Source organism: Oxyura jamaicensis, chromosome 11, assembly GCF_011077185.1.
Source record: "Oxyura jamaicensis isolate SHBP4307 breed ruddy duck chromosome 11, BPBGC_Ojam_1.0, whole genome shotgun sequence".
Classification (NCBI taxonomy): domain Eukaryota; kingdom Metazoa; phylum Chordata; class Aves; order Anseriformes; family Anatidae; genus Oxyura; species Oxyura jamaicensis.
The window spans coordinates 18,592,065-18,609,304 of record NC_048903.1 but is presented as its reverse complement, the minus strand read 5'-3'; the positions used below and the strand labels follow the sequence as shown (position 1 = coordinate 18,609,304).

The window sequence follows — 17,240 nt, the reverse complement described above, 5'->3', positions numbered from 1 at the left end:
GCCAGGTCCTGCGCAGGGGATGCACATCGGGCTACTGCCTGGGGTCGTGCAGCCCCGAGGCTGCGTCCCCCCAGATGTTTATAGGGAAAAGCAAGAAGCCCGTAGCATCAGGTGGAGGGGATTTGAGCCACCAGGTTTCTGAAAGCCCTTTTGTTGCTGCTAATGGGATGGCAAATGGTGTCCCCATCGTCCACGTGAATCCCTTCAGGTGGTGGCTTCAGCTCAGGGCTGATGGCAGGAAGCTCTGCCTCAGGAAACGCTACCCCTCGGGAGGTTCTTTCCCATCCATTCCTCTTCTTTCATGGCTCCTTTTGCTCATGAAAACAGCTATTAATCTACCTCCTGCTTCCTTCCAATTATTTAATACCTGTATTTTATTCCTTCTCGTTTGTCTTTGTAACAAACCTATTTTTTTCCAGTCCCTCTCATCAGCATTTTCCCAAGCCCTTGATTGTTTTCAGATTGCTGTAATTCTGCACTATCTTCTGGCACTGAAGCACGGCTCCCCAGAGGGGGAGGCTCATGAATTTATACAGCGACGTTACACAGGCTGTGTAAAGCCCGGGGCACGATTTTTGGAGGCAAAAAACTTGGTGTCCCCCAAGTTTCCCCCCTCCCTTATACCTCTGGCTTGGCAGGGCATTTCTCTCTTCGTTCATCAAGATGAGTTTCAGCCCGGGAGGAAATTTTCCCCATGGTATTAATTTCTTCTTCTTGCAACTGAAGCACGGCTGAGAATTTGTTCCCGAAACTTCCTTGGTTCTAATTTTACGTGACGGGGCTGTCAGAAAGAGCGCGCAGAGAAACGAGCTCTTTGGGTGGCTGCACTGCCTTGCAGGGGGTTTTGAGCCAAGGGAAACTCGGCGCCCGCTCCCCTGTTAGTCAATCCTCTATTTTCTACCTTGGCTCTGGTATATTTTGTGGCACAGACTCGACCTGGGCCCCAGAATGACGTTATTTCGGTGCTCCCCGGGCAGCACCACCGCTCCTGTCACTTGGCAGAGGACGCAGCCTGCAAAGCAAACAAACGCTTCAGTGAGCCGGTGTCAGGAGAGGCACCTTAAAGGCAGGCAGCATGAGGAAACGCACCAGGGTGCTGGGAAGGAACACGTCCCCTGGCAGCTTATTCATCTCCCGGAGACGTCCCGGACCAAGGCTTGGGATGGGGTGAGGTGGGAGCCAAACTTAGCTCTGTGACAGATCCCTTCAAGCCACCCATTGTTCCTCCTCCAATGATTTGTTCCACTTTCTGCCCACGATTAGAATTAAAGGAGTCACAAAATGTAACGAGACAGCTCGTTTGTGAAATATTCTGCATTTTTTGAAGGGCAGAGCTGTGCAGTAAATACCCATGGTCTGGATTGAGACCTACATACCCACGTCAGATTTGGTAATGGGCCGGGGCTCTGGTGGGGTTGCAGGGATCCAGAATTGGGGCTGGGGCCACTGATTTGTCCCGACTTCTTCCCCTAGCTCATCCTGATTGAAAAGACCAGGTAACTGCAAGTCCTGCCGCTGGTTAGAACAAAAGCCAATGCTCCCTTACGGGTTCCCCAGGAAGGATGCTCAAGGTCAGGATGGGAAAGTGGTTTCCTCCGTGGCTCGTTAGTTATCAGTCTCATCTACCTCCTCTCTGCAGGATAGGGCAGCTCTCTCACCGAGCAGCAACGACTGACGTGGGCTGGTTGCTTGGCCATCAGGAGAGGCCCAGAAAAATCAAGTGAGGATACAAACATCTCCAGTTCGGGAAGGGTTTGGCACCTGGAGGTGGGGGTTGACCTCTGCTGTATGAGCTCTGCAGTGTGAATTACCTGGAGAACCCCACCCCTCCGTGCTGGGCTCAGCTCCTGCTTGGAAGGTGTAAAAGGTGAAAATTTTTTCTCCCCTGGTGGTAGCATGACAACACCAACAGGGGTCTGGCTCCGTTTTTTTGAGCCAAAATGCTGCCCACAGGAGACGTCACCTCCTGCCCGATGAGGTTTGTCCCCTTTCCTGGCCCCGGGTGGCACCAGCGGCGCAGGTCATGGGAGGACCTGCCACGGGAGCACAGCCACGGCATCTCGCTGCGGTCCAGTCTCACCTTTTATTTTTTTTCGGAGAGGGCAGATTATGACCATAAAAGGGAAGAACGGAATCTCGGGTGGGGAGCCCTGCCCCGTTTGGCCGAGCACCAATTCGCGATGGTTTCGGGGGAAATAACCAGGTCGGAGTCATTTTCCTCTCCCCCCAGGCCGAGAATGAAAACCATGCGACAAAACCGCGTGGTTCACCATTGAAACCAGGGCAGGACTTTTTTGTGTCGGCACCTCCTGTTGTTCTTGGTTCCACCTGTGTGAAACTGCAGCAGGGCCCTCACTTCTGCCTGGGCACGGCCGCATGGACCCGGTGGTTCCCATAAAACCAGCTGGTGCTATCTAGGGTGACATCTCCCAGTGGTGAACTGGGGGCGTCTGGTGGTTGGGTTGGCCAAGAACCACAGCCTGGTGGCCTTGGAGAGCCCATGAACCTGCTTCTTGTGCTTGTGTGTCCGTATCTCCATGTCCTAAAATAGACAGAACAAATTCCCTTCGTGCCTGAACATCCCTTCCACCCAGCTGCCTTGTCACGGCCCTCGCCAGACCATTTTTGTGGTTAAAACCAGGACTTTAATCTCCTGAGGTATTCGCCTAAAATATGCCACCGGCACTGAATTTCAGCATTTAACACACCTGATAAAAAGGGCTAAGAGGGTTTCCTGGAAACCTTGACAGCCTTGAGTTGGGAGCAGATGTTGGCGGCCAGCAAAGCCCTTGCAAGCCATAAAGCCTTCTTCCTGTTTAATGATTACCCTTCGAAATCTCACGGCCGACTGAGAGCATTTGTGACCGGGACCTTAGCTAGGTATCAGCTTCACCCTGCTGGGAAGGCCGCACCCAGATAAATTCTTCTCTCGTTGCCTTCTCCCGGTGAGAACAACGTGGCGTGAGGGCTCACCCTGGCTCCCGACTCGTCTCCGAGAGGACACGGATGGCCCCGGTGCCACCCTGAGCACACAAGGCAGGGCAGGAGGTTGCCACCCCCGCGGGGTGAGCCTCTGCCGGGGAGCGCAGCCAGCTGCCTCCGGGGATGAGGCAGCAGCCGCCAGGCTGGTCTCGCTGCTGGACGAGGTTTGTGTTAATCACCTCGCAGAAGAAGTGGCTCCGCAAGCCTTCGGTTCCTTCCTTAAACAGAAATGGGATTTTTTTCCCCCTTCCCTGGCAGCGTCGGGCTGATCATCTGCTCCTTTTGGGACCAGCGAGGATGGCTGGGATCAAGGGAGATGCACCGTGCAGGCGGCTCATGTTCATGTATAACACATAATATATAATATACAACACACAATATAACCCCAATCCTCCTCACCTCCACCCTCCCCTCCCCTTCTCCCTCCTTTTTGGGCAGCTCTTTGCAGAAAAGCCCCGGCTGCTGCTCCTGCACCATCACTCCCCCTCTCCGCCAGGCTCCTTCCTCTGCTCTCGCCCCGCTCCCGGGTACCTTTGCTCTCCCGTGGCAGCAGTGCCCCGCTTCTCCTGGCTCCACCACCCGCTACGATTCCTCTCGCCGTTACCACTGCAGCTCTTTCTTCAAGCAGCGACCGCAGCGGTGAGCCCCGGGACCTATCGCAGCATCGCAAGCCATGGCCCCACAAAACCCGAGGGGAACCACGGCACCTTACTCATTGGCACCGGGGCGTTGGGAGCTCATCGCCTCCTTCCCGCTGGGCAGTGGTTTGGGCAGAGGAGGAAGAGATGGCTGTGCTCATTTTGGGGCCGGGTGTCTGCTCTGGGGGATGCTCGCCACCGTGGCCACCAGCCCAGCAGCTCGGGTTTATGGGTTATCTGCCAAGGGGCTCTGGGTTATCTGCCCGGGGTGTTTTTGGAGAGCCAAGGTCTGAAGAAAGCATCTTTTGCACGGGAGGGACAAAGGTGGCATTTATACGTTTGTTATCAGTGCGGTTCAGGGTAACAGTGGTGGTGAAGAGGCTCCGAAAACTGCAGCAGGAGGCTGGGGAAGCCAACGTGACCAAAGGTTTGTGCGGTGGTTTGCTGCCGGCTGCATTTTGGTACGTAGAACTGAATCATCAGGTCTTTGGGTTTAAGCTACGCCGGTCTGCAGTATGCATGAAAATACCTGCTGGAAGAGCAGCTGAAGTCCTCTGGGAGTTTTGGATATATGCTTGTCCTCACAGTACCCCTGGGGTAGGGTTGTGCTGACGTCCCCACTGCACAGGCAGTGGGATGAGGCGGGGGGACGCGGAGGGGTTCACCCAAGGCTGCAGAGAAAACCCATGGTAGAAGCTCAGCTCCCACCCTACCAGGGGGCTCCCAGGCCATAGATTTCCTTCCCAGCCTGTTGCTCCTCACCACAAACCCACTGCAAGGAGCAAGAGGGAGTTGCACTGATGCCTTGGCTGCATTTTGGAGACCCCCCAGGGACACCTGCCCTGGTACCCGGGATGCCAGCAAGCCCAAGCCCCGAGCACAGCCCTGGTCCTGCCAGCACAGAAGCTTTCAAGGGTAATTCAGACCTTGCCAAGGACAGCACCCCGCTGCAAAGGGTTGCTTTACCCTGGTGGGACGGGGACATCTCCACAGCCCTGCAGCGACAGAGCTGAGCAAGCAGCAGCAGGGCAAAGTACAGCAGGCAAATGAGCATCAAAAAAAAAACCAATAATAATTAAAAAACCCAACCCCCAAATGCTAACTACACGACAGCGCGGCTGGGCCCCTGTTCCTGTGTTTGTGTCGCTGAGGGCTATCTTTACAAGTCGCCCCGCTGCCAGATGTCCCCCCATTTGCATGCGGGGTGAAGGGAAGGGATGCTCGCGGGTCCCTGGGGTGCGGGCGCCGGATGGCGATTGCCACCCAGTGGCTGTGCCTGCGCAGGCTTTCACCCTGCAGGCTCCCTAGGAAAAAAAAAAAGCCTCATTTCGGCAGGCACCCGGCTTGGGGCAGCTGATTCCCTCCATCAGGGATCTCGGTGCAGGGCTCGGAGCTATCTACCGCATCGTTGGGTTGATATTACCCGTAAAAAGCATGCTTAATAAAAATATTTACTCCTTTTGCCTGCAGCAAAGCTTCTTCCCCTTGTTTCCCCTCTTAAATGGTAAACAAGCCTCACCTTCACACAGACACCTCCCCCAGCATGCTTAATTGACCGTGGCCCCTTTCAAATCAGCGGGCTGCACCCTGCTCTCGTTAATGAAGCTCATTAAGGACGGGGTGCTGGGGGAGGAAGTGCTTTTGCTGCATTTATCTGATGCTTCAGTGGCTGGGGCAGAAGGTCGTGCACCTTGCAGGTCCTGAACCCTACGTGCTGGGGCTGTGTGTGTTTACCAAGGGGCCGAGCTGCTTGTTTGTTCCTTTTTATGGCTGCTGCTGCTGCAGCTATGGGACCAGCCTATTCCAAAATGTGGTTTGAGACGTCTGCACCGCATCCCTTGAAAACGGGCTGAGTGGGTTGGAGCTGTCTGAGCCTGCCTGCAGAATTTCTGTAAAGCTTGCTATTGAGCAGAAATTACTCAATTCCCCGGCTGGGGGAAGGCAGCTGGGGAACGAAGCTGTCTGTTCAGGTGCAATATCATTTCTTGCATGAAATCTGGGAGAACCTGGTGCTCTGTGGGGGTTGGACCCCGTGCCCAGAGCCATGAGGATCAGCTCTGCTCTACCTCCCAGGCCAAACCCTGGTGCTGGTCCTGAGGGGGCTCTGAGCCAATGCCTGGTTAAGAATATATATTTATATTTTTCTGTGCAAAATGCCCCGTCCTCTGCAGCAGAGCTCGGTCCCTCCCGCAGAACGGCCTTCGTGGGAACTGCTCAGCCACTGCTAGACTTTCTCTCGGTGCAAAGCTTCTTCCTCGTTGCTCCTTCATGTCAGCATTTAGTTTACGCCTGGTTCATCTGGAGGAAAGAAAAAAAATAAAGAAAATAGCCGTCTCCAAGCCATTTCCTCTTTCTGAGATGCGTTGCTGAGCCAGAAGACAAACACCGCTGCTTGGGTTCGACAGAGCTCTGACCATGCATCTGCTCCAGCTCCTGCGGGCTGGGTGTTGGGGGGGGATGAGATGAGGATTTTTGTTATATAACAACCCAGGGCTGCTAGAAAAGTGACCCGGAGTGGTGGTGTGGAAAGCAGCAGCCTGTGAGTGCTGGCTGGGGCTGGCTGTAGCGTTGCTGGCTGGGGAAATGTGACCCAGCCACTGCCCCGTGCTTGCTGGGGGGTTGCTGGAGACATCTTCTTGTGCTGTCTGGGCTCAGCTCGGTTGTCCCAGGGGAGGGAGAGTGCTTTGGTGGCTGCAGAGGGAGCCTGGGGTAACCTGCCCGGGGTGCACAACAAGCACCCCTGGTGCTGGGTCCGTGCCTTGGGCAGGTGAGGTGTGGCTGGAGCAGGTAAAGCTCTGCTGGTGTGCCTGGCCACACTGCGACCAGAGCAAGGCTGGATCAGCGCACACACCCCTGGCTGCTTTGTGCAGAGGGATTTATCTGCCTGGGACAGGCTGGAGGGGGAGATGAGTCCCAGGTTAGTCTTGTAAGCAAGCTCCTTTGTGCCAAAGCAAGCATGCAACAGTGCTTAAAGCAGGGGGATGTGGGTGAGACTGAGTGAGTTGTGGACAAAGCCAGGTGAAAAGATGGAGAAAAACAGAGGGAGAAGGCTGGGAAGGCAACACCTGGCTTGGATGCACGTCTTGGAAAGTGTCTTCCAACAAAAGAGCTTCTTGGGCACGGTGCTGGCTCTAACCAGGACAGACTGGGCACATCAGACAATATTTTCTGATGCACATGGCCAGGAAGGCAGCCCCGTATGGGTGCACGAGGGTAAGGATGTGGCATCCCCACCCCATCCCTCTGCACAGGGACAACACTGGCATCCTCACCAGCAGCTGGGGTTGGTGCCTAGAGCAGCAGAGGGGCCATGGCCTCGTGAGGTTGGACCCTGCTTCCCAAACCCCATCCATGTTGGGAGTCCTGCACCATCCTCTTCCCATGGGACACGGCTCCTGCTCCAGGGGACGGGATGCAAAGTTCAAAGAACTGCTGCGGCCAAAAATAACCCTTTCAAAAAGGCCAATGCTTTTTTTAAGGGGCTGGATCAGCTCCCCAGGGTGGCTCAGAGCAGGCAAGGGGATGGGGATGTGCTGCAGGAGGGCTCTGGCAGCCCAGCTTCAAGTGCAATGGATGAAGTTTACCAGAAACCACTCTCAAATTGAAGCTAATTTCCCTCATTTGATGAGTTTTGCTCCAAAAGCCTTTTCTGGGCCTGCACCTGGAGTTGGGTGACTGGTGTTTTTTGGGTGGGAAGGCGAGGGGCTACAGGCAAGCATGGAGCAAGCCCTGCTTGGCTTCCTCCAGGACTCCTGCCCCAAAATACCCCCAACTGAGCCAAACCTCTGTTCAGAGAGATAAACCCCTTCACAGCTGGGACACTGAGCCTGAATCCCTTTTGAATTTTTGGAGCTGTTTATACGAAGCCGTGCCTGTAAACAGATGGATGTTTAAATGCAGTGATTTAGGTGAGTATCGCATTAAAATGCCTTGGGAGCCAGAAAGCGCAGCTTCTGCGGGAGTTCCTTGTCAAGACCAAATCATCTCTTCCCACTTATAGTTGGTGGTCAGCGCTGCCACAGCCCCTCTTTCCAAGCGAGGTATTTGGGATGCTGGAAATGCAGGAGGAGGTGTGCTCAGGCAACCCCCGAGCTGGGGGGGTCACCGCGCTGGGGGGGTGACCGTGTACAGCCCTCAGCTGGCGGAGATGCCGCCCCAGCAGCTGAGCGGCAGAAATGTCACCGAGTGCTATTGAGAAAGCAGAAACTCGGCTTTTTCCCCTAAATCAGCCTAAGGAAGGCTCTCCGGGGTTTCAAAATGGAACCTTTTCTCAAACTTCCTTAAAAATTTAATTTAATCCCTCACTAGACTTTCTTTCCCTAAGGCGAGAGGGGAAGTGGAACCACCTAACCCGTATCGATTTTAAAGTATCTCTTTTAATTCCAGATTATTTTAGAAAGCATCCAAAAAAAAAAACCAAAACAAAACCAGAGTTTAGATGCAAAGTTGAAAGTTTAAGAAAGTGCTTTCGGAGCAGGTCTCCGTAGCTTTTTATGCTGTACCCTCTGGCGGGCCTGTCTGTCCATCAGGGAATCATTAAATGGCTCTATAAATTTAATTACCTAGCAGTGTTCTTCTAAGTACCTTCATACGGAGATTATACTGACTTTTAAAAAGTGTTCCCGTAGGCTTAAAACTCTGTTACGAATGGTGACATTTATATTTAATTTAGATTTAATTTCTAGGCACAGCTACGCCGTAGTGTTTGTCCGCCTCTTCACGTAAAATCTGCAAGCATATAATGTGGGTCTGACCGACACTTCACAGATATACGAAACTTTAAAAATGTGATTGTCCCAGCTAAAACCCATCCCAAATCAAATTGATTTGAAGGAAGAAATGATGAAAAAACAGCCTGAATTTGCTGCTTTTCTGCCTGTGCTGCCCCCCTGTGAGTTCCCTCTGCTCTTACCCCTTACTTTTTCTTACAGGAAAAGTTATTATTATTATTATTATTATTTTTTCCTGTAATGGAAATGGAAAAAGTGGTTTTGTTTTTATTTTATTTTATTTTATTTTTTAATTTTATTTATTTATTTATTTATTTATTTTTCCTACAGAAGTTCCTGGTGCAGCAGCAAGATGCATTTATCAATCAGTGCCGTTCCTGCTCGCCCTGCCTTGCTGTTGGCAAAGGGACTTGCGGTTTGTTCCAGGCTGTGCTGGGTGCTCTGCTCTGTGATATCAGTCCAGGAGAGCTATTATCTTCCGTGTGGGTGGAAACCAAACCCGAACAGCCGGAGGAAGGTCCCTTTGTGCACTAGTTGCATGTGCTGGGATGGGGGGGATTAACCTGGGAGGGTGATTTGGGGAGGGAAGCCCACCTGAGCCCAGCCATCCACACAGGGCTGGAGCAAGCCCACCTCGGGGGAGATCCAGGTTTGGGCTCAGAGAAGGGAACCGCCTCTGCACAGGGAAGGTAGATCCCTTCAGGGCCTCTCTGCAGAAAGCTCTGGCTGCCCAGAAATTTCCTCGGCCGGCTTCTGTTGGAGACTGCCTCCCTCTAGTGAGGGCGAGCGCGAACCACAGGCACGGCCCGGGGCCTTGATCCCTGGGCAGCGCGAGCTGCAGGTGCTGTGCAGGTCGTGGGTGCTGTCCTGCGGGCTTCTTGGTGCTATTTTGCATGCATCTTGGGTGCTGTGCTGGGTACATCTTGGGTGATATTTTGCATGCATCTTGGGTACTGTGCTGGGTGCATCTTGGGTGCTATTTTGCATGCATCTTGGGTGCTGTGCTGGGTGCATCTTGGGTGCAAGCATCCTGGGTGCTGTGCACATTCTGGGTACCTCCTAGTACTTGGGTGCTGTGCACATCACGGGTACAGGATTATCCAGAGCTGCTGTGCTGTGCTGTGCTGCCTGGGGAGCTGTGGCGATGCCCGAGGCAGTGGTGCGGACCTGGCACAAGATCTGTGTTGTCACAAATGGGCAGCTGGGAGCAAGCAGCCTGGATCCCTGGATTTGTACCGAACCGGCGCTCTGCATCAAGTGGCTGCTGTGTTTTCCACCTAATCCTAGGTCCCTCAGGCAGGATTTGTTGTGCTGCTGGATTCTCCTGTGCCAGCAAGGTTATGATTTCATCAAACGAGCTGTATAATTTCGCTGCATCCTCCAGGGCTCGCTTGCAGCTCGAGCTCCTCCAGGCTGCCTTAGCAACTGGTGCAGGCACAGCAGAGCCCCAGCACCAACGGGTGCTCCGTGCCCACAAGTGCATCACCCCAGGGTGCCAGGCTGGCCACGTAGGCATGCTGCACTCCTGGCCCTTGCCATGGACCCTCTGCTCCTGGTGTGGCTGCTGGCTCCAAAGGACCTGGATGCAATCCTGGATGTGCAGCAGGCAGGAGTCTTGCTGGGGATGTGCAGCGGCAGGGGGAAGGAAAGCAGGGTGGCAAGCTGTAGGCACCCTCGGCTGGTCCTGCAGGCTCCTGACCCTGCTTTGTGGGCATGAAGACTGGGGAGATTTGGGTATTCGGAGGGATATTGATTTCCCCGGCAGCAAGGATCACGGTTCAAGCTTTTTGCTCACCAGGGGAATGAAGGCTGCTGATCTTGGGAAGATGCCTCACACACAGAGCTGGCGGTGGCAGGAAAACAACATCAGCAGCTCCCTCATTATCCCTGCAAAAATCCCCTTCCCAAGAAAGAAGCTTAAGCAGTCATTTCTGCAGCTTCCAGGCACTGCTGTGCGCTGGGAAATGAGAGCAAGGGGGTGAACGCTGCCCTTGGACACCCAGCCCCAGCTCTGCAGCTCCCAGCCCAGCTCCTGGGCGTTGCAGGAGCCGTGTGGGTGCAGGCACCCAGCCGGTGACCCCGGGGCAAGCAGCACGCTGTGGATCCTGCTGGCAGCCAGGAGCTGAGCCGGGGTCAGCGGCACTGACGTGCACGCTGCAAATCTTCCAGCTGCGGAGCATATGCAGGCATGGCAAGCAAGAGCAGCGAGGGGGGGGCATTTCCAAGCCTTCCTGCCTTGCAGCTGATGGGGATTTGCAAGGAAAATGTTGCTGTTTTGCATGCCCGAAGCGGCAGGTTTGTGCCCATCGGAGGAGAGGGTGGCAGCTGCAAAGGGCCCCCGGGCAGTGGGGAGTGAGAGATGTCCCACGGGCAGGAAACCTGGGAACGGCAGCGTCTGTTTTGATCACACTTGGAGAATGAGCAGGGTTTATTGCACCGAAAGCGATAATAAATGGGCTGAGTGTGGTGGAAAAATGGAGTCTGCGGAGAGGAGGGGATGCCAGATAGTTGTGTTGCGGGGTGTATGTGGGTAATCCGGCTGGCGGGTGAGAAAATCTGTATGGAGGGGCAAGAGCAGAATGCAGCTTTGCTTTTTTTCAGGGTTTTGCAGCATGAGATGCTCTTCCCCATTCCTCAGGATCTGGGTTTATTTCTGTTTCGCTTCTGCCCCGTGTTGCTACGGGCCCAATATCAGTGTCTCAGGGGGCACCAGCCAAGCAGTGCCAGCCTGGATGGACCTCGGGGTGTGCTGCACCAGGAAGGGGTGGCAGCAACCCACAGCACACCGCTGGTGCACCCCAGTGGCAGGTTCCCATCCCATCCTATCCCGGTTCCTCTGCTCCCCAGGCCACCCCCAGCCCTCCACTGGGATCGGCAGGGCTTTGATTTCAAAGCCTTTTTTTCCTTTTTTTTTTTTTTTTTTTTTTTTTTTCCTGAATTTCCTCCCTCCTTGAAGATCCATATCTCCCCCCTGCTCTTATACAGCACCTATTAGGCTGCTACCTACATGTCACCGGGGGGGGAGCACAGCTGTGCCGCGCTCACCCTCACTAAATCTCCCGGGGGCTCGGCGAGGTCTGCAGAGCCGATAGCGACAGTTCCTGGGGGTGCCATATAACAGCGAGGGGGCTGTTTGCACCAAAGGGCCCCTGACACGCAGCAGAGACCATACATCAGCTGGGGGACTTTGATTCAGATAGCGATCTGCACAGGGCTTGCCTTGATTTGGGTTTTATGACCCCGCTTTCCCCCAGACCAGGGCACGTCGGCATCCCAGGGGGGGCAGCGGCGGTGCGGGGCCATGGGCGCCTGCAGGAGGTCCTGGAGGAAACTGGGGGTGCGGGGAAACCAGGACAGGTTTTTCCTTTTTCTCCTTCCCTCCAATAAATAGGGACAATTCCCGTTTTATTTCAAGTTAAAGTAGAGAGCATTTTATTTAAAATTATAATAGTGACCAATTTTATTTAAAGATACGGGGGGGGGGGGAATAGGAGTGAAAGAAAAAGCCAGATAAAGACTACTTTTGGCATGCATTTCTCCTGCTTTTCTCCCTTCCTCACGCTGGGTGGACTCCAACACGTGCCTGTGCTTTTGTCCGCAGGGCAGAGTTGGCGTAGGGGATGAATGAGGAAAAATTGGCCGTTTTTTTCAAGAAAAAGCAGCATTATGTCACACAAAAGCGCAAGCATCTGCTGTTTTATTCTGCACACCGGCAATGTGTGGATGCTAAGTGCACCTCCTGAAGGATTAATGGGAATGGAGGCAGGGAGCATTGCTTGGCTGAGCTGCCCAGTGCCTGCTGCCTCGCCCCAGGGTGCTCCCTGCTCCGGGGGGGTGCACCCCAAAGCACCCCTCAGCACGCTGGGGGGCTGCTGTGCCTCCCTGCCCCACACCTCGAGCCCTCTGCGTGCATTTCAGTGCAGGTTTGGGTGCGTTTGGGGCTGCGTGCTTCCTTCCCGCGGGAATCAAAGCTCCAGCCAAGCCCCTCAGCATCCTTGTAGGAAGGTTTCTGGGTGCACCTGCGTGGCTTGGGGAGCACCTCCAGGTATGGGAGCTGCAAATCCCATTACACAGCTGCGCTGCTCATCCCCGCGAGCATCACTGAGCGCTCCTCCTCCCCCGCTGAGTGGTAGCCAGCCGCCTTCCCAAACAGTATCTGCTGCTATTGCATTAATTGCAGTAATCTAATGGGAAACGTAAACAGGAAGGCTCGGGGGGAGATAAGGGGGCGCGGGCGCTGTGGGACGCGAGGCTGCGCGGCTCCCTCTGGCGCAAGGAGTGGGGTTCAGAGGAAAGTTCACTCTCCAGCTTGCGGCTGGCCACCGCTCAAAGGCGTTAATTAGGGTGGGCCGATAGCGATCGGGGCAACGTCCCCATCCCTTTCCCCTTTTTGGTGACAATCGCATTCCTGAAGTTCAGCTGCGGAGGCATAACGCCTTCGGTGCACAAGGGGCTGGGACTGGTGTGCTGCTGTGCCAGAGATGTACTGTTATTTTTATTTTTCATCCCCCGTGTTTGAATCCCACCTGAGCTGAGCTGCTTCCAGTTCTCTCCTTCCAGTTCGGACACAGGCGTGGGCGGGGAAGCAAGCAGGATTGCTGTGAAGTTCCTCCTTCTATTCCACCTTCCCCTTTTATTTTATTCTCCCCTGATTCTCATTTTCACGTCCAAAAAATCAGTTTCTTTAACACTTCCCCCTTTTGAGGCTCCAGCTTCCCCTTCTGCCCCGCGGTGCCTGCAAACGCTGCGCCAGAGGGAGAGGTGTGCCACAGGGGCTTTATTTTTGGCTTCGTAACAACCAGAGAGCATCTCAAAAAGCCCTTTCTCATAGGATATCTCCCCAGTGTGCCAGAGACTTCCCAGCTCAGATCCCGGAGGCAAAAGCCCCTTCCTGGGGATCTGCAGATGCCCTGGCATCCCTCAGGCGGGAAGCTGTGCCTGCCCCCCTGTCCTCCCTTGGTTTTTAGGTGCTGAGATGGAAGAGGAATAGAGTTCAGTGACATGGTGGGGGGAAACTCTTTCGCTCAAACCACGGTAAATCTTGATTTTTATTCCCAACCTGCATTGCAAGCAGGATTTGTTTCTCTCGCAGAGCAAGCCTTTGTGTTTCCATTTGGAGAGGGGGGAAAACATCACCGATACTCTTGGCAAACAAATTCCCTCTTCCTGCTTCTGCCCCGAGCCTGAATGCGTTGCAGAAAATCTGCTCATCTCCTGTAAAAATCAAAATCAAATGAATTTTATGGATTTTAGAGATGTTGGAATGAGAATCCGGACCTCTCCCCACCCTTGGTGGAAACCCACGGCGTCTCCCTTCCAAGCCTTTTGCTCTGAGTTCATCTGGATTTATATCGGTGCAATTGAGAGCGTAACGTGCCTCCGAGCCCTTTGAACTCCCTTGCCGAGAAAACAAGGCAAGCGTGTAAACCCGGCTATTACGAGGCCTCTCTCCTATTGCTGCTCAATTTAAGATACATCTGGAACAATAAAAGCAGCGCCGGTGCCAGCGCTGCGCTCGCGGAGCCGTGGCCCCGCGGTCCTGCCGGCTGCTCGGCTCGCCGCTGCCCCTGCCCTGCGTTCCTTTCAAGTTCTCCTTTATAACGAGAGAAAAGCGACGCGTCTGCCAGTCTGCTCTGCAAAGAAGGCTCCCAGAAGGTGGATTTGTGAATGGCTGGCCGGTCATTACGCGCCTCGGGGCCGTAATTTTATTTTTTCCACGCCGGTTCGGGGAGGAAGTTTGCAGGATGTTATCAGCATCCTGTTTCTGTGACCTGCTGAGCAATAGCATGTAAATACGTCTCCCCTTCACCACACCCCAGTGTCAACCTTTTGGCTCCTGTCTGCTGGCCATGTTCTGCAAGATTAATGTTATTTTTTTTTCTTTCTTTTTTTTTTTTTCTTTTTTTCTTTTTTTTCTTTTTTGGCTGCGGGCAGAACCGTGTCGCTAGAAGGGACGGGTTTTTGTTCTGTACTTCTGCGTGTGCAGAGAAACCCCGGGCTGCGTTTTCACCAGCATTCATGATATTGGCCATTATCCATCTAATTCTGTCGCTGGAGCTCGCCTGGCAGCGCAGCTTTCCATTGGAAATAGCTGTGCCGCAACTGAATCCTTTGCAGGAAATGCCTTCGTTTCGTTGAAAAATGTCAAGAAAGGAATATGAAAGAGAGACCCGCTTGAGCCTTCTCGTTTCGTATTGATGTTCGTGTAATTCTATAATCACACGGTACCTCTAATATTAGCATAATATTTCAATCATCCTGGAACAAAACATTCCAAAGGTTCCGAACACATATATTTAGGCATTCTTCTTTCAAGGGGAGAAAGAGAAGAACGTGAAATGCCAACTGCTCAGACTGCCTCAGGGTGAAAACAAAACTCAGAAACTCCTCTCAGAAGATGGATTTTGCTTTTTCCCCATCCCATGCCCCGGCCCATCCCTCTCCTTGCTGGTCTGGGAGCAGGGCTGGCCCCACGAGGCTGGTTTTCCTATGGGGGCACCCTGTGGGGATGAGCACAGCCCCCGAGGTACCTGCAGGGGAAGCAGGAGCACCAATAAAACATCAGGGGAAGGCTACGGGGTGGCGGCAGACATAAAGGATGGGGTCTGCAGGAGTGTGAGGGGTTGCACCCATGGGCGGGCTGGTGGTGATGCAGGTTTTTGGCTCCCCCCCAGGTCGGTACACCCGTACCACACTGCCTGTTCAGCTTTAGCCACTCGTTTGTGTTTCCCAGGGTGAACTCCAAGGTGTTCAGTGGCCCATCTGGAAAAAAGGTGGTCGTAGGTGTCTACAAAACCATGACCAACCTGGAAAGGACCCTATTAGGTCTATGATTGTCTGCTTTGTTGGAGACAATACTGTCTATAAGGTCTCATCCAGTCCAGCTTCCATCCTGATTTTGGGGTTTCTGCGTGCCCCGTGCTGTCAGGTGTTCCCAGCAGAGTTTCAAGCAAGCGGGGGGATGCCGCCTCTGAAACATTGGTACTGCCTTGCCTCACTGTGCTCCTGGGGCTCCTTCATGTCCGAGTGTCCTGCTGCCACCCTGCCTGGACTTCCCGGCGAGCTCCCCGTGTCCTCGCCCCGCTCCCAGCCTCCCGGCTCGGCTCCTCTCCCCCGGCAGCTGTCTGCTCATTGAGAAATTACTCCCCAAGGCTGCTTGGGAATACAAACGAGCATGCAACAGCAACAATAAATTACACCGCCTGCCGTGGGTCCTGCCAGGAGATGCAATAGCCGAGGCTGTTTCGAACTGTATTAATTCAGCATGCTGACAGAGGAGCCGCTGGAGTTATTGTTATCGCGGTGGCTTGACGGGGCTGTCACCTCCGTGCCAGCTCTCGGGGGGACATGGTGCGTTTAAGGATACTTCCTCGGGAGGGATTTGGTTGTCCCTCCTTAGCCAGGGGCGTGGAGCTGTGGGTGAGTTGTGCGGAGCAGCCCTGAAAATCCAGCCTACAGCATCCCCGTGGGCCCAGCCAGCAAGGTGCGAGCCTCCTGTGTGATGCTTTGGCACCAAGGTTCTTCATCCTGAGCTCATTCCGAGCTGGTGGGATGGAGCTGGGGTACGGATAAAGGGGTCTTCATGGGCTGGAGGCTCCGACGTGGTGAAGGACAAGGAGAACAACTGGAGTCACTCTGGGACCTTGGAGAATCCAGCCTCGACGTTTCTCATCCTGAAGCCTCTTGGTGACGTGCCAGCTGGATGCCTCAAGGACACGACATTTTTTGTCCGGGACCCTTCCTATTCCCTGCAGAACAAGCTGGTGTTCGTCACAGGGCAAAAAGCAGCCTGCGGCAGGATGGCTGCTGCTGTAAGGTCCTGCGTGAGCCGATCCTCTCAGGGCACAACAGGGAAAGGGCACTACTAGCCCTATTTTTATCAGGCAGACCTTTTTTCCCCAGCTGGATGATGAAGTGGCCATGCTGTTCCCATCCCCACCCCCCTCCCCGGGTGCTGTGTGAGCCCAGCACCACGCAGGATCTGCCAAAAACTTCATCTGCCCCCTTGCACCCCGTGCCCGGGGGACGGTAAATCTTTAGGCAGCCATTAGGTCTTCCTGAAAAGTCTGACTTTGCAGCGAGAAAATAAAAGCTGGAAGAGGATTTTTATTATCGTTCTCCTCATTGTCTTTTTTTTTTTTTTTTTTTTTTTAATTGCCTTCTGGAGTCACCCTGGAGAGCAATCTCCATCCCACGTCGTGGCCCTGCCAGACTTCCTCTGCTGTCGCTGTGACCTAAGGAATGCAGGGCAATGCCTTCCTCTGCTCAGAGCATTAACGAGCATCGGTCCTCGTTACAGCCTTGAGACTTGGAGCCCCTTCTTGGCATTGTCCAGGGCTGCAGCAGCAATCCTGGGCTTTTACCCCCTGCCGGAGGAGGAGCAGTGCCCGCACCCTGCATCGGGAAGGCTCCGAGGGCATGGGGCACGGAGCCACCCCGTTAATTCCCTGAGCATTTTTCTTGGGGTCCCCAGTGGCTCCTACTCTTCAGGAGGAGCTGGAGCAGAGGAGGTAGGGGCAGAGCAGACGTCAGACTGTGATGTGCCCGTGTCCTAAAGGAGAAGGATCAGTGCCACACCGCTGCCGAGGTCGTGGGGACTCCTGGCCCTTATCTCGCTGAGGAACGCGGCCCTGTTTCTGCTCTCCTGGGGAGCTGGGAGGCGAATAATGAATGTGTGTGGGCACACAGACAGGGAAAGGGGCAGGGGGACCCCTTATTTTGATCCTCTGGTGGCAAATCCCACTCTGGATCACTGCTACGGAGTTAGCAAAGTGAGCCTGGATGCTATTGCCTGTGGTAGGTTAGTCCCCTCATCGGTCTTTGCCTGCCCTTGTGTGTGGAAATGCAAGATGTGAGAGGTGCTGGGGGCAAATGTGCTGACCCAGAGGTT

At 54.2% G+C, this 17,240-nt stretch overlaps 1 long non-coding RNA gene across 1 annotated transcript; it reads right to left on the bottom strand.

The window, feature by feature from the left end:
• Window positions 1-418: 418 nt before the first annotated feature.
• LOC118172995 lies at window positions 419-3,608 on the bottom strand. The gene is made up of 2 exons (XR_004753956.1): window positions 3,514-3,608; window positions 419-1,012 (listed from the first exon to the last, which is right to left on the bottom strand). It is a non-coding gene; the product is annotated as an uncharacterized LOC118172995 (long non-coding RNA).
• Between the last annotated feature and the right edge of the window lie 13,632 nt (window positions 3,609-17,240).